Source organism: Lithobates pipiens, unplaced genomic scaffold (assembly GCF_037356315.1).
Source record: "Lithobates pipiens isolate NorthernLeopardFrog02 unplaced genomic scaffold, aLitPip1_a1.2 Scaffold_18, whole genome shotgun sequence".
NCBI classification, from domain to species: Eukaryota; Metazoa; Chordata; class Amphibia; order Anura; family Ranidae; genus Lithobates; species Lithobates pipiens.
This window is the reverse complement of record NW_027507758.1, coordinates 469,335-484,131: the sequence shown is the minus strand read 5'-3', so window position 1 is coordinate 484,131 and position 14,797 is coordinate 469,335. Positions and strand designations below refer to the sequence as shown.

Genomic DNA, 14,797 nt, shown 5'->3' with positions numbered 1-14,797 from the left:
TGCCATCCACCACCGGAACTTCCGCTTTAATAGCCATCCACCACCGGAACTTCCGCTTTATATGCCAATCATCAGCGGAGGTGTCTGAGGAGGGCTGTGCGGAAGTGAGGAGAAGAAGAAGATCCTTCAGGTGAGCGGAGCCGCTACGTTACTACAGAAAGTATATGATGACTGACCCCTCCCACCATCCTATCCCCTCCCATCATCCTATTCCCTCCCATCATCCTATTCCACCATCACTGACCCCTCCCATCATCCACTCCCATCATGACTTACCCCTCCCACCATCCTATCCCCTCCCATCATCCTATTCCATCATCACTGTCCCCTCGCATCATCACTGACCCCTCCCATCATCCTATCTCATCATCACTGACCCCTCCCATCATCCTATCCCCTCCCATCATCCTATTCCACCATCACTGACCCCTCCCATCATCACTGACCCCTCCCATCATCCACTCCCATTATCACTGACCCCTCCCATCATCCTATTCCTCCATCACTGACCCCTCCCATCATCCTATTCCCTCCCATCATCCTATTCCACCATTACTGACCCCTCGCATCATCACTGACCCCTCCCATCATCCACTCCCATCATGACTGACCCCTCCCACCATCCTATCCCCTCCCATCATCCTATTCCACCATCACTGACCCCTCCCATCATCCACTCCCATCATGACTTACCCCTCCCACCATCCTATCCCCTCCCATCATCCTATTCCATCATCACTGTCCCCTCGCATCATCACTGACCCCTCCCATCATCCTATCTCATCATCACTGACCCCTCCCATCATCCTATCCCCTCCCATCATCCTATTCCACCATCACTGACCCCTCCCATCATCACTGACCCCTCCCATCATCACTGACCCCTCCCATCATCACTGACCCCTCCCATCATCCACTCCCATTATCACTGACCCCTCCCATCATCCTATCCCCTCCCATCATCTTATTCCTCCATCACTGACCCCTCCCATCATCCTATCCCCTCCCATCATCCTATTCCACCATTACTGACCCCTCGCATCATCACTGACCCCTCCCATCATCCACTCCCATCATGACTGACCCCTCCCACCATCCTATCCCCTCCCATCATCCTATTCCACCATCACTGACCCCTCCCATCATCACTGACCCCTCCCATCATCCCCTCCCATCATCACTGACCCCTCCCATCATCCTATCCCCTCCCATCATCCTATCCCCTCCCATCATCCTATCCCATCATCACTGACCCCCTCCCATCATCACTGACCCCTCCCATCATCCACTCCCATCATCACTGACCCCTCCCATCATCCTATCCCCTCCCATCATCCTATCCCCTCCCATCATCCTATCCCATCATCACTGACCCCTCCCATCATCCTATCCCATCATCACTGACCCCTCCCATCATCCACTCCCATCATCACTGACCCCTCCCATCATCAGTGACCCCTCCCATCATCACTGACCCCTCCCACCATCTTGAGCCCTCATCACTAACCCCTCCCATCATCCTGATCCCTCATCACTGACTCCTCCCATCATCCCAATCCCTCCCATCATCCTTTTCTCTAATCCCTGACCCCTCCCATCATCCTGACCCCTCCCATCATCCTGACCCCTCCCATCATCCCTCATCCCTGACCCCTCCCATCCTCCCTGACTCCCCCCCATCATCCTATTTCACCATCACTGACCCCTCCCATCATCCTATCCCATCATCACTGACCCCTCCCATCATCCTATCCCACCATCACTGACCCCTCCCATCATCCTATCCCATCATCACTGACCCCTCCCATCATCCTATCCCATCATCACTGACCCCTCCCATCATCCTATTCCAACATCACTGACCCCTCCCATCATCCTATCCTACCATCACTGACTCCCACCATCACTGACCCCTCCCATCATCACTGACCCTTCCCATCATCCTATCCCATCATCAATGACCCCTCCCATCATCACTGACCCCTCCCATCATCCTATCCCATCATCAATGACCCCTCCCATCATCCTATCCCATCATCACTGACCCCTCCCATCATCCCCTCCCATCATCCTATCCCATCATCACTGACCCCTCCCACCATCCCCTCCCATCATCACTGATCCCTCCCATCATCCTATTCCAACATCACTGACCCCTCCCATCATCCTATTCCAACATCACTGACCCCTCCCATCATCCTATCCCCTCCCATCGTCCTATTCCAGCATCACTGACCCCTCCCATCATCCTATCCCATCATCACTGACCCCTCCCATCATCCTATCCCATCATCACTGACCCCTCCCATCATCCTATTCCAACATCACTGACCCCTCCCATCATCCTATTCCAACATCACTGACCCCTCCCATCATCCTATTCCAACATCACTGACCCCTCCCATCATCCTATCCCAACATCACTGACCCCTCCCATCATCCTATCCCAACATCACTGACCCCTCCCATCATCCTATCCCAACATCACTGACCCCTCCCATCATCCTATTCCAACATCACTGACCCCTCCCATCATCACTGACCCCTCCCATCATCCTGATCCCTCATCACTAACCCCTCCCATCATCCTGATCCCTCATCACTGACTCCTCCCATCATCCCAATCCCTCCCATCATCCTGACCCCTCCCATCATCCTGACCCCTCCCATCATCCTGACCCCTCCCATCATCCTGACCCCTCCCATCATCCCTGATCCCTCCCATCATCCCTCATCCCTGACCCCTCCCATCCTCCCTGACTCCCCCCCCATCATCCTATTTCACCATCACTGACCCGTCCCATCATCCTATCCCATCATCACTGACCCCCTCCCATCATCACTGACCCCTCCCATCATCCTATCCCACCATCACTGACCCCTCCCATCATCCTATCCCACCATCACTGACCCCTCCCATCATCCTATCCCACCATCACTGACCCCTCCCATCATCCTATTCCATCATCACTGACCCCTCCCATCATCCTATTCCAACATCACTGACCCCTCCCATCATCCTATCCTACCATCACTGACCCCTCCCATCATCACTGACCCTTCCCATCATCCTATCCCATCATCACTGACCCTTCCCATCATCCACTCCCATCATGACTGACCCCTCCCACCATCCTATCCCCTCCCATCATCCTATTCCACCATCACTGACCCCTCCCATCATCCACTCCCATCATGACTTACCCCTCCCACCATCCTATCCCCTCCCATCATCCTATTCCATCATCACTGTCCCCTCGCATCATCACTGACCCCTCCCATCATCCTATCCCATCATCACTGACCCCTCCCATCATCCTATCCCATCATCACTGACCCCTCCCATCATCCTATCCCATCATCACTGACCCCTCCCATCATCCCCTCCCATCATCACTGATCCCTCCCATCATCCTATTCTATCATCACTAACCCCTCCCATCATTACTCACCCCTCCCATCATCCCCTCCCACCATCACTGACCCCTCCCACCATCACTGACCCCTCCCATCATCCCAATCCTTCCCATCATCCTTTTCTCTCATCACTGACTCTTCCCATAATCCCTGACCCCTCCCATCATCTTGAGCCCTCACCACTAACCCCTCCCATCATCCTGATCCCTCATCACTGACTCCTCCCATCATCCCAATCCCTCCCATCATCCTTTTCTCTAATCCTTGACTCCTCCCATAATCCCTGACTCCTCCCATCATCCAGAGCCCTCATCATCCCTGACCCCTCCCATCATCCCTCATCCCTGACCCCTCCCATCATCCCTCATCCCTGACCCCTCCCATTATCACTGACCCCTCCCATCATCCCAATCCCTCCCATCGTCCTTTTCTCTCATCACTGACCGCTCCCATCATCCTATTCCCTCATCCCTGACCCCTCCCATCATCCCAATCCCTCCCACCATCCTTTAAACCCTGACTCCTCCCATAATCCCTGACTCCTTCCATCATCCTGATCCCTCATCACTGACCCCTCCCATCATCCCTGACTTCCCTCATCATCCCACCCATCATCACTGACCCCTCGCATCATCACTGACCCCTCCCATCATCCTATCCCATCATCAATGACCCCCTCCCATCATCTTATTCCCTCATCCCTGACCCCTCCCATCATCCCAATCCCTCATCCCTGACCCCTCCCATCATCCCAATCCCTCCCACCATCCTTTAATCCCTGGCTCCTCCCATAATCCCTGACTCCTCCCGTCATCCTGATCCCTCATCACTGACCCCTCCCATCATCCCTGACTCCTCCCATCATCCTGATCCATCATCATCCCTCCCATTATCACTGACCCCTCGCATCATCACTGACCCCTCCCATCATCCTATCCCCTCATCACTGACCCCTCCCTTCATCACTGACCCCTCCCATCATCCTATCCCATCATCCTATCCCCTCCCATCATCACTGACCCCTCCCATTATCCTATTCCACCATCACTGACCCCTCCCATCATCCTATCCCATCATCACTGACCCCTCCCATCATCACTGACCCCTCCCATCATCCCTGACTCCTCCCACCAACCTGATCCCTCATCCCTGACCCCTCCCATCATCCCTCATCCCTGACCCCTCCCATCATCCCAATCCCTCATCCCTGACCCCTCCCATCATCCCAATCCCTCCCACCATCCTTTTCTCTAATCCCTGACCCCTCCCATCATCCTGATCCCTCATCATCCCTGACCCCTCCCATCATCCCTCATCACTGACCCCTCATATCATCCCAATCCCTCCCATCGTCCTTTTCTCTCATCACTGACCGCTCCCATCATCCATGACCCCTCCCATCATCCTATTCCCTCATCCCTGACCCCTCCCATCATCCTATTCCCTCATCCCTGACCCCTCCCATCATCCCAATCCCTCCCACCATCCTTTTCTCTCATCACTGACTCCTCCCATAATTCCTGATTCCTCATCACTGACCCCTCCCATCATCCCTCATCACTGACCCCTCCCATCATCCCTCATCACTAACCCCTCCCATCATCACTAACCCCTCCCATCATCCTATTCCATCATCCCTGACCCCTCCCATCATCACTAAACCCTCCCATCATCCTATCCCATCATCACTGACCCCTCCCATCATCCTATTCCACATCACTGACCCCTCTCATCATCCTATTTCACCATCACTGACCCCTCCCATCATCACTGACCCCTCCCATCATCACTGACCCCCCTCATCATCCTCTTTCACCATCACTGACCCCTCCCATCATCCTCTTTCACCATCACTGACCCCTCCCATCATCCTCTTTCACCATCACTGACCCCTCCCATCATCCTCTTTCACCATCACTGACCCTTCCCATCATCACTGACCCCTCCCATCATCCTATTCCATCATTACTGACCCCTCCCATCATCCTATTCCACATCACTGACCCCTCTCATCATCCTAATTCATCGACACAGACCCCTCCCATCATCACTAACCCCTCCCATCATCCTATTCCATCATCACTGACCCCTCCCATCATCACTGACCCCTCCCATCATCCTATTTCACCATCACTGGCCCCTCCCATCATCACTGACCCCTCCCATCATCCTATTCTACCATCACTGACCCCTCCCATCATTCTATTCCACCATCACTGACCCCTCCCATCATCACTGACCCCTCCCATCATCCTATTTCACCATCACTGACCCCTCCCATCATCCTATTTCACCATCACTGACCCCTCCCATCATCCTATTTCACCATCACTGACCCCTCCCATCATCCTTTTCCACCATCACTGACCCCTCCCATCATCACTGACCCCTCCCATCATCCTATCCCATCATCACTGAATCCCTCCGATCATCACTGACCCCTCCCATTATCCCAATCCCTCCCATCATCCTTTTCTCTCATCACTGTCCCCTCCCATCATCCCTCATCACTGACCCCTCCCATCATCACTGACTCCTCCCATAATTCCTGATCCCTCATCACTGACCCCTCCCATCACCCTGATCCCTCCTCACTGACCCTTCTAATCATTCCTCATCCCTGACCTCTCTGGTTGGGGAAAGTGGAAGGGTTCTGGTCAAAGGTAGGAGGGTTCTGAAGGAGGTTGGTGGTTAGAAAAAGTGGGAGGGTTGTGGCCGGGAGAAGTGGGAGGGTTCTGGTCGGGGGAAGTTGGAGGGGTTCTGGTTAGAGGTTGGAGGAAGTGGGAGGTTCTGGTCAGAGGTTGGAATTGGGAGGGTTCTGGTCGGAAAGGTTGGTTGGAGGAGGTGGGAGGGTTCTGGTTGGAGGAGGTTGGAGAAAGTGGGGTGGTTCTTGTTGGAGGAGGTGGAAGGGTTCTGATTAGAGGAGGTTGGAGGTTTCTGGTCAGAGCAGGTTGGAGGAAGTGGGAGGGTTCTGGTCAGAGGTTGGAGGAGATGAGAGGGTTGTGATTGGAGGAGGTTGGTGGTTGAAGGAAATGGTAGGGTTCTGGTTGGAGGAGGTGGGGGGGTTCTTGTTGGAGGGATTTGGTCAGAGGTTGGAGGGTTCTGGTTGGAGTAAGTGGGAGAGTTCTGGTCAGAGGTTGGAGGAGATGGGATGGTTCTGGTAGGAAGTGGTTGGTGGTTGGTGGAGGTCGGAAGGTTCTGGTCAGAAGAGGTTGGTGGTTGGAGGAGGTGGGATGGTTCTGGTAGGAAGTGGTTGGTGGTTGGAGGAGGTGGGAAGGTTCTGGTAGGAAGTGGTTGGTGGTTGGAGGAGGTGGGAAGGTTCTGGTAGGAAGTGGTTGGTGGTTGGAGGAGGTGGGAAGGTTCTGGTAGGAAGTAGTTGGTGGTTGGAGGAGGTGGGATGGTTCTGGTAGGAAGTGGTTGGTGGTTGGTGGAGGTGGGATGGTTCTGGTAGGAAGTGGTTGGTGGTTGGTGGAGGTGGGATGGTTCTGGTAGGAAGTGGTTGGTGGTTGGAGGAGGTGGGAAGGTTCTGGTCAGAAGAGGTTGGTGGTTGGAGGAGGTGGGAAGGTTCTGGTAGGAAGAGGTTGGTGGTTGGAGGAGGTGGGAAGGTTCTGGTAGGAAGTGGTTGGTGGTTGGAGGAGGTGGGAAGGTTCTGGTAGGAAGTGGTTGGTGGAGGTGGGAAGGTTCTGGTAGGAAGTGGTTGGTGGTTGGAGGAGGTGGGAAGGTTCTGGACGGGAGAGGCTGATGTTTGGAGGAAGTGTGGGGGGAAGGGTTCTTGTTGGAGGGATTTGGTCAAAGGTTGGAGGGTTCTGGTTGGAGGAGGTGGGAAGGTTCTGGTAGGAAGTGGTTGGTGGTTGGAGGAGGTGGGAAGGTTCTGGTAGGAAGTGGTTGGTGGTTGGAGGAGGTGGGAAGGTTCTGGTAGGAAGTGGTTGGTGGTTGGAGGAGGTGGGAAGGTTCTGGTAGGAAGTGGTTGGTGGTTGGAGGAGGTGGGAAGGTTCTGGTAGGAAGTGGTTGGTGGTTGGAGGAGGTGGGAAGGTTCTGGTAGGAAGTGGTTGGTGGTTGGAGGAGGTGGGAAGGTTCTGGTAGGAAGTGGTTGGTGGTTGGAGGAGGTGGGAAGGTTCTGGTAGGAAGTGGTTGGTGGTTGGAGGAGGTGGGAAGGTTCTGGTAGGAAGTGGTTGGTGGTTGGAGGAGGTGGGAAGGTTCTGGACGGGAGAGGCTGATGTTTGGAGGAAGTGTGGGGGGAAGGGTTCTTGTTGGAGGGATTTGGTCAAAGGTTGGAGGGTTCTGGTTGGAGGAGGTGGGAAGGTTCTGGTAGGAAGTGGTTGGTGGTTGGAGGAGGTGGGATGGTTCTGGTAGGAAGTGGTTGGTGGTTGGAGGAGGTGGGAAGGTTCTGGTAGGAAGTGGTTGGTGGTTGGAGGAGGTGGGATGGTTCTGGTAGGAAGTGGTTGGTGGTTGGAGGAGGTGGGATGGTTCTGGTAGGAAGTGGTTGGTGGTTGGAGGAGGTGGGAAGGTTCTGGTAGGAAGTGGTTGGTGGTTGGAGGAGGTGGGAAGGTTCTGGTAGGAAGTGGTTGGTGGTTGGAGGAGGTGGGAAGGTTCTGGTAGGAAGTGGTTGGTGGAGGTGGGATGGTTCTGGTAGGAAGTGGTTGGTGGTTGGAGGAGGTGGGAAGGTTCTGGTAGGAAGTGGTTGGTGGAGGTGGGAAGGTTCTGGTAGGAAGTGGTTGGAGGAGGTGGGAAGGTTCTGGTAGGAAGTGGTTGGAGGAGGTGGGAAGGTTCTGGTAGGAAGTGGTTGGTGGTTGGAGGAGGTGGGAAGGTTCTGGTAGGAAGTGGTTGGTGGTTGGAGGAGGTGGGAAGGTTCTGGTAGGAAGTGGTTGGTGGTTGGAGGAGATGGGAAGGTTCTGGTAGGAAGTGGTTGGAGGAGGTGGGAAGGTTCTGGTAGGAAGTGGTTGGTGGTTGGAGGAGGTGGGAAGGTTCTGGTAGGAAGTGGTTGGTGGTTGGAGGAGGTGGGAAGGTTCTGGTAGGAAGTGGTTGGTGGATGGAGGAGGTGGGAGGGTTCTGGTAGGAAGTGGTTGGTGGTTGGAGGAGGTGGGAGGGTTCTGGTAGGAAGTGGTTGGTGGTTGGAGGAGGTGGGAGGGTTCTGGTAGGAAGTGGTTGGTGGTTGGAGGAGGTGGGAAGGTTCTGGACGGGAGAGGCTGATGTTTGGAGGAAGTGGTGGGAAGGTTCTGGTAGGAAGTGGTTGGTGGAGGTGGGAAGGTTCTGGTAGGAAGTGGTTGGAGGAGGTGGGAAGGTTCTGGTAGGAAGTGGTTGGAGGAGGTGGGAAGGTTCTGGTAGGAAGTGGTTGGTGGTTGGAGGAGGTGGGAAGGTTCTGGTAGGAAGTGGTTGGTGGTTGGAGGAGGTGGGAAGGTTCTGGTAGGAAGTGGTTGGTGGTTGGAGGAGATGGGAAGGTTCTGGTAGGAAGTGGTTGGAGGAGGTGGGAAGGTTCTGGTAGGAAGTGGTTGGTGGTTGGAGGAGGTGGGAAGGTTCTGGTAGGAAGTGGTTGGTGGTTGGAGGAGGTGGGAAGGTTCTGGTAGGAAGTGGTTGGTGGATGGAGGAGGTGGGAGGGTTCTGGTAGGAAGTGGTTGGTGGTTGGAGGAGGTGGGAGGGTTCTGGTAGGAAGTGGTTGGTGGTTGGAGGAGGTGGGAAGGTTCTGGTAGGAAGTGGTTGGTGGTTGGAGGAGGTGGGAAGGTTCTGGTAGGAAGTGGTTGGTGGTTGGAGGAGGTGGGAAGGTTCTGGTAGGAAGTGGTTGGTGGTTGGAGGAGGTGGGAAGGTTCTGGTAGGAAGTGGTTGGTGGTTGGAGGAGGTGGGAAGGTTCTGGTAGGAAGTGGTTGGTGGTTGGAGGAGGTGGGAAGGTTCTGGACGGGAGAGGCTGATGTTTGGAGGAAGTGTGGGGGGAAGGGTTCTTGTTGGAGGGATTTGGTCAAAGGTTGGAGGGTTCTGGTTGGAGGAGGTGGGAAGGTTCTGGTAGGAAGTGGTTGGTGGTTGGAGGAGGTGGGATGGTTCTGGTAGGAAGTGGTTGGTGGTTGGAGGAGGTGGGAAGGTTCTGGTAGGAAGTGGTTGGTGGTTGGAGGAGGTGGGATGGTTCTGGTAGGAAGTGGTTGGTGGTTGGAGGAGGTGGGATGGTTCTGGTAGGAAGTGGTTGGTGGTTGGAGGAGGTGGGAAGGTTCTGGTAGGAAGTGGTTGGTGGTTGGAGGAGGTGGGAAGGTTCTGGTAGGAAGTGGTTGGTGGAGGTGGGATGGTTCTGGTAGGAAGTGGTTGGTGGTTGGAGGAGGTGGGAAGGTTCTGGTAGGAAGTGGTTGGTGGAGGTGGGAAGGTTCTGGTAGGAAGTGGTTGGAGGAGGTGGGAAGGTTCTGGTAGGAAGTGGTTGGTGGTTGGAGGAGGTGGGAAGGTTCTGGTAGGAAGTGGTTGGTGGTTGGAGGAGGTGGGAAGGTTCTGGTAGGAAGTGGTTGGTGGTTGGAGGAGGTGGGAAGGTTCTGGTAGGAAGTGGTTGGTGGTTGGAGGAGATGGGAAGGTTCTGGTAGGAAGTGGTTGGTGGTTGGAGGAGGTGGGAAGGTTCTGGTAGGAAGTGGTTGGTGGTTGGAGGAGGTGGGAAGGTTCTGGTAGGAAGTGGTTGGTGGTTGGAGGAGGTGGGAGGGTTCTGGTAGGAAGTGGTTGGTGGTTGGAGGAGATGGGAAGGTTCTGGTAGGAAGTGGTTGGTGGTTGGAGGAGGTGGGAAGGTTCTGGTAGGAAGTGGTTGGTGGTTGGAGGAGGTGGGAAGGTTCTGGTAGGAAGTGGTTGGTGGTTGGAGGAGGTGGGAAGGTTCTGGTAGGAAGTGGTTGGTGGTTGGAGGAGGTGGGAGGGTTCTGGTAGGAAGTGGTTGGTGGTTGGAGGAGGTGGGAAGGTTCTGGTAGGAAGTGGTTGGTGGTTGGAGGAGGTGGGAAGGTTCTGGTAGGAAGTGGTTGGTGGTTGGAGGAGGTGGGAAGGTTCTGGTAGGAAGTGGTTGGTGGTTGGAGGAGGTGGGAAGGTTCTGGTAGGAAGTGGTTGGTGGTTGGAGGAGGTGGGAAGGTTCTGGTAGGAAGTGGTTGGTGGTTGGAGGAGGTGGGAAGGTTCTGGTAGGAAGTGGTTGGTGGTTGGAGGAGGTGGGAAGGTTCTGGTAGGAAGTGGTTGGTGGTTGGAGGAGGTGGGAAGGTTCTGGTAGGAAGTGGTTGGTGGTTGGAGGAGGTGGGAAGGTTCTGGTAGGAAGTGGTTGGTGGTTGGAGGAAGTGGGAAGGTTCTGGTAGGAAGTGGTTGGTGGTTGGAGGAGGTGGGAAGGTTCTGGTAGGAAGTGGTTGGTGGTTGGAGGAGGTGGGAAGGTTCTGGTAGGAAGTGGTTGGTGGAGGTGGGAAGGTTCTGGTAGGAAGTGGTTGGTGGAGGTGGGAAGGTTCTGGTAGGAAGTGGTTGGTGGTTGGAGGAGGTGGGAAGGTTCTGGACGGGAGAGGCTGATGTTTGGAGGAAGTGTGGGGGGAAGGGTTCTTGTTGGAGGGATTTGGTCAAAGGTTGGAGGGTTCTGGTTGGAGGAGGTGGGAAGGTTCTGGTAGGAAGTGGTTGGTGGTTGGAGGAGGTGGGAAGGTTCTGGTAGGAAGTGGTTGGTGGTTGGAGGAGGTGGGAAGGTTCTGGTAGGAAGTGGTTGGTGGTTGGAGGAGGTGGGAAGGTTCTGGACGGGAGAGGCTGATGTTTGGAGGAAGTGTGGGGGGAAGGGTTCTTGTTGGAGGGATTTGGTCAAAGGTTGGAGGGTTCTGGTTGGAGGAGGTGGGAAGGTTCTGGTAGGAAGTGGTTGGTGGTTGGAGGAGGTGGGATGGTTCTGGTAGGAAGTGGTTGGTGGTTGGAGGAGGTGGGAAGGTTCTGGTAGGAAGTGGTTGGTGGTTGGAGGAGGTGGGATGGTTCTGGTAGGAAGTGGTTGGTGGTTGGAGGAGGTGGGATGGTTCTGGTAGGAAGTGGTTGGTGGTTGGAGGAGGTGGGAAGGTTCTGGTAGGAAGTGGTTGGTGGTTGGAGGAGGTGGGAAGGTTCTGGTAGGAAGTGGTTGGTGGAGGTGGGATGGTTCTGGTAGGAAGTGGTTGGTGGTTGGAGGAGGTGGGAAGGTTCTGGTAGGAAGTGGTTGGTGGAGGTGGGAAGGTTCTGGTAGGAAGTGGTTGGAGGAGGTGGGAAGGTTCTGGTAGGAAGTGGTTGGTGGTTGGAGGAGGTGGGAAGGTTCTGGTAGGAAGTGGTTGGTGGTTGGAGGAGGTGGGAAGGTTCTGGTAGGAAGTGGTTGGTGGTTGGAGGAGGTGGGAAGGTTCTGGTAGGAAGTGGTTGGTGGTTGGAGGAGATGGGAAGGTTCTGGTAGGAAGTGGTTGGTGGTTGGAGGAGGTGGGAAGGTTCTGGTAGGAAGTGGTTGGTGGTTGGAGGAGGTGGGAAGGTTCTGGTAGGAAGTGGTTGGTGGTTGGAGGAGGTGGGAAGGTTCTGGTAGGAAGTGGTTGGTGGTTGGAGGAGGTGGGAGGGTTCTGGTAGGAAGTGGTTGGTGGTTGGAGGAGGTGGGAGGGTTCTGGTAGGAAGTGGTTGGTGGTTGGAGGAGGTGGGAGGGTTCTGGTAGGAAGTGGTTGGTGGTTGGAGGAGGTGGGAAGGTTCTGGTAGGAAGTGGTTGGTGGTTGGAGGAGGTGGGAAGGTTCTGGTAGGAAGTGGTTGGTGGTTGGAGGAGGTGGGAAGGTTCTGGTAGGAAGTGGTTGGTGGTTGGAGGAGGTGGGAAGGTTCTGGTAGGAAGTGGTTGGTGGTTGGAGGAGGTGGGAAGGTTCTGGTAGGAAGTGGTTGGTGGTTGGAGGAGGTGGGAAGGTTCTGGTAGGAAGTGGTTGGTGGTTGGAGGAGGTGGGAAGGTTCTGGACGGGAGAGGCTGATGTTTGGAGGAAGTGTGGGGGGAAGGGTTCTTGTTGGAGGGATTTGGTCAAAGGTTGGAGGGTTCTGGTTGGAGGAGGTGGGAAGGTTCTGGTAGGAAGTGGTTGGTGGTTGGAGGAGGTGGGAAGGTTCTGGTAGGAAGTGGTTGGTGGTTGGAGGAGGTGGGATGGTTCTGGTAGGAAGTGGTTGGTGGTTGGAGGAGGTGGGATGGTTCTGGTAGGAAGTGGTTGGTGGTTGGAGGAGGTGGGAAGGTTCTGGTAGGAAGTGGTTGGTGGTTGGAGGAGGTGGGAAGGTTCTGGTAGGAAGTGGTTGGTGGAGGTGGGATGGTTCTGGTAGGAAGTGGTTGGTGGTTGGAGGAGGTGGGAAGGTTCTGGTAGGAAGTGGTTGGTGGAGGTGGGAAGGTTCTGGTAGGAAGTGGTTGGAGGAGGTGGGAAGGTTCTGGTAGGAAGTGGTTGGTGGTTGGAGGAGGTGGGAAGGTTCTGGTAGGAAGTGGTTGGTGGTTGGAGGAGGTGGGAAGGTTCTGGTAGGAAGTGGTTGGTGGTTGGAGGAGGTGGGAAGGTTCTGGTAGGAAGTGGTTGGTGGTTGGAGGAGATGGGAAGGTTCTGGTAGGAAGTGGTTGGTGGTTGGAGGAGGTGGGAAGGTTCTGGTAGGAAGTGGTTGGTGGTTGGAGGAGGTGGGAAGGTTCTGGTAGGAAGTGGTTGGTGGTTGGAGGAGGTGGGAAGGTTCTGGTAGGAAGTGGTTGGTGGTTGGAGGAGGTGGGAGGGTTCTGGTAGGAAGTGGTTGGTGGTTGGAGGAGGTGGGAGGGTTCTGGTAGGAAGTGGTTGGTGGTTGGAGGAGGTGGGAGGGTTCTGGTAGGAAGTGGTTGGTGGTTGGAGGAGGTGGGAAGGTTCTGGTAGGAAGTGGTTGGTGGTTGGAGGAGGTGGGAAGGTTCTGGTAGGAAGTGGTTGGTGGTTGGAGGAGGTGGGAAGGTTCTGGTAGGAAGTGGTTGGTGGTTGGAGGAGGTGGGAAGGTTCTGGTAGGAAGTGGTTGGTGGTTGGAGGAGGTGGGAAGGTTCTGGTAGGAAGTGGTTGGTGGTTGGAGGAGGTGGGAAGGTTCTGGTAGGAAGTGGTTGGTGGTTGGAGGAGGTGGGAAGGTTCTGGTAGGAAGTGGTTGGTGGTTGGAGGAGGTGGGAAGGTTCTGGTAGGAAGTGGTTGGTGGTTGGAGGAGGTGGGAAGGTTCTGGTAGGAAGTGGTTGGTGGTTGGAGGAGGTGGGAAGGTTCTGGTAGGAAGTGGTTGGTGGTTGGAGGAGGTGGGAAGGTTCTGGTAGGAAGTGGTTGGTGGTTGGAGGAGGTGGGAGGGTTCTGGTAGGAAGTGGTTGGTGGTTGGAGGAGGTGGGAGGGTTCTGGTAGGAAGTGGTTGGTGGTTGGAGGAGGTGGGAAGGTTCTGGTAGGAAGTGGTTGGTGGTTGGAGGAGGTGGGAAGGTTCTGGTAGGAAGTGGTTGGAGGAGGTGGGAAGGTTCTGGTAGGAAGTGGTTGGTGGTTGGTGGAGGTGGGAAGGTTCTGGTAGGAAGTGGTTGGTGGTTGGAGGAGGTGGGAAGGTTCTGGTAGGAAGTGGTTGGAGGAGGTGGGAAGGTTCTGGTAGGAAGTGGTTGGTGGTTGGAGGAGGTGGGAAGGTTCTGATAGGAAGTGGTTGGTGGTTGGAGGAGGTGGGAAGGTTCTGGTAGGAAGTGGTTGGTGGTTGGAGGAGGTGGGAAGGTTCTGGTAGGAAGTGGTTGGTGGTTGGAGGAGGTGGGAAGGTTCTGGTAGGAAGTGGTTGGAGGAGGTGGGAAGGTTCTGGTAGGAAGTGGTTGGTGGTTGGTGGAGGTGGGAAGGTTCTGGTAGGAAGTGGTTGGTGGTTGGAGGAGGTGGGAGGGTTCTGGTAGGAAGTGGTTGGTGGTTGGAGGAGGTGGGAGGGTTCTGGTAGGAAGTGGTTGGTGGTTGGAGGAGGTGGGAAGGTTCTGGTAGGAAGTGGTTGGTGGTTGGAGGAGGTGGGAAGGTTCTGGTAGGAAGTGGTTGGAGGAGGTGGGAAGGTTCTGGTAGGAAGTGGTTGGTGGTTGGTGGAGGTGGGAAGGTTCTGGTAGGAAGTGGTTGGTGGTTGGAGGAGGTGGGAAGGTTCTGGTAGGAAGTGGTTGGAGGAGGTGGGAAGGTTCTGGTAGGAAGTGGTTGGTGGTTGGAGGAGGTGGGAAGGTTCTGATAGGAAGTGGTTGGTGGTTGGAGAAGGTGGGAAGGTTCTGGTAGGAAGTGGTTGGTGGTTGGAGGAGGTGGGAAGGTTCTGGTAGGAAGTGGTTGGAGGAGGTGGGAAGGTTCTGGTAGGAAGTGGTTGGTGGTTGGAGGAGGTGGGAAGGTTCTGGTAGGAAGTGGTTGGAGGAGGTGGGAAGGTTCTGGTAGGAAGTGGTTGGTGGTTGGTGGAGGTGGGAAGGTTCTGGTAGGAAGTGGTTGGTGGTTGGAGGAGG

The 14,797-nt window shown here is 55.3% G+C and overlaps 1 protein-coding gene across 1 annotated transcript in view; it reads left to right on the top strand.

The window, feature by feature from the left end:
* The first annotated feature begins 16 nt into the window (after window positions 1-16).
* Window positions 17-14,797, top strand: part of LOC143986926 (male-enhanced antigen 1-like) — a 30,559-nt gene continuing 15,778 nt past the window's right edge. Inside the window, 1 exon segment of the mRNA XM_077485335.1 lies at window positions 17-130. The gene's annotated coding sequence lies outside the window, so the exon portion shown is untranslated.